The sequence below is a fragment of the Echinops telfairi genome, unplaced genomic scaffold (assembly GCF_000313985.2).
Source record: "Echinops telfairi isolate 266 unplaced genomic scaffold, ASM31398v2 ScPeMD7_7469;HRSCAF=8507_0, whole genome shotgun sequence".
In the NCBI taxonomy this organism is placed as follows: domain Eukaryota; kingdom Metazoa; phylum Chordata; class Mammalia; order Afrosoricida; family Tenrecidae; genus Echinops; species Echinops telfairi.
In genome coordinates, this window is record NW_022111372.1 from 77,638,932 (window position 1) to 77,640,650 (window position 1,719).

Genomic DNA, 1,719 nt, shown 5'->3' on the forward strand with positions numbered 1-1,719 from the left:
GGGCACCGCCCGGCGGCAGCCTGGGAAACGGGGCCCTTAAAAAGGGATGGGAATGTGGGAGATGCGACCCAGCTTCCTCTGGGCTTGCTGGGGCGAGAGAAAATTCATACCGGATACATGTTAATGGGAAATTGAAATGAGGGGTTATTCGATTGGCCGCGTGCTGCTGGGAGCAGGCCTATGTATATATGAGGGAATGAGTGTGTGTGTGTGTATGTGTGTGTGTGTGTGTAGGGTCTATAGGTGTATACTAGGGGCCTCGTAATATGTGCGTAGGAACCTTGGTGGTGTAGTGGTTACATGTTGGGCTGCTAACCACAAGGTCAGCAGTTTGAAACCACCAGTCGCCCTGCTTTCTACTATAAAGAGTTACAGTCTGAGAACCCCCCAGGGGCAGTTAGTTCTATCCTGCTCTATCTGGCCCTTTATGAGTTGGAATCCACACTAAGGCCATGTGTGTCATTGAATAATGTGTGTATATGGAGACATTTTAGATATGCCAGACTGATTTTTTATTTAAAGTAGATTGCCAGACTTTTCTTCCTAGTCTGGTTTAGTCTGGAAGTTCTGCATAGAGCTCTTCGGCATGATAGCCACACGCCAGCGTCTACTGACTGATGGATGGTGACTGTGCTTGAGGTGCACACAACCTGGGTTCCCTAAACGTTGTCATTCAGTGACTTTGAGGCGGTTCCAAATCATAGCATCTCTAGGCCCAACACATTGAAACACTGCCTGGTCCTGAACCATCTCACAGGGAAACATCTATCTCAGGTAAACCATCAGTCTCATGTATATATACACCCATTCATAGCATTAAAAAAAAAGCTTTATTGAGACATAATTAACTCATTCATAACATTTAGATACATAAAGCTACCTATTGTACCCATCCTGCACTGTTCACATTTGATGCTGGCTCCTTTTTTAAAAAAAATCATTTTATTAGGGGCTTATACAACTCTTATCACAATCCATACACACATCAATTGTGTAAAGTGCATTTGTACATTCATTGCCCGCATCATTCTCAAAACATTTCCTCTCCACTTAAGCCCCCGCATTAGGTCCTAATTTTCCCCTCCCTCCCTGCTCCCCACTCCCTCATGAGCCCTTGATAATTTGTAAATTGTTATTTTGTCATATCTTGCCCTGTCCGACGTCTCCCTTCATCCACTTTTGGGTTGTCTGTCCCCCAGGGAGGAGGTCACACATAGTTCCTTGTAATCGGTTCCCTCTTTCCTACCCATTCTCCCTGTTTCACCACTCATACCACTAGTCCTGTAGGGATCATCCGCCCTGGATTCCCTGTATTTTCAGTTCCTATCTGTACCAGTGTACATCCTCTGGTCTAGCCAGACTTGCAAGGTAGAATTTGTGTCATGGTAGTGGGAGCGGGGAGGAAACATTTAGGAACTAGAGGAAAGTTGTATTTTTCATTGTTGTTACCTCGCACCCTGACTGGCTCTTCTCCTCCCCGAGACCCCTCTGCAAGGGGATCTCCAGTGGCCTACTAATGGGCGTTGGGTCTCCACTCCGCACTCCCCACCTCATTCACTATGGTAATATTTTTTGTTCTGATGATGCCTTATAGCTGATCCCTTCGACACCTCGTGATTGCATAGGTTGGTGTGCTTCTTCCATGTGGACTTTGTTGCTTCTGAGCTTGATGGCCACTTGATTACCTTCAAGCCTTTAAGACCCGGACACTATACGTTT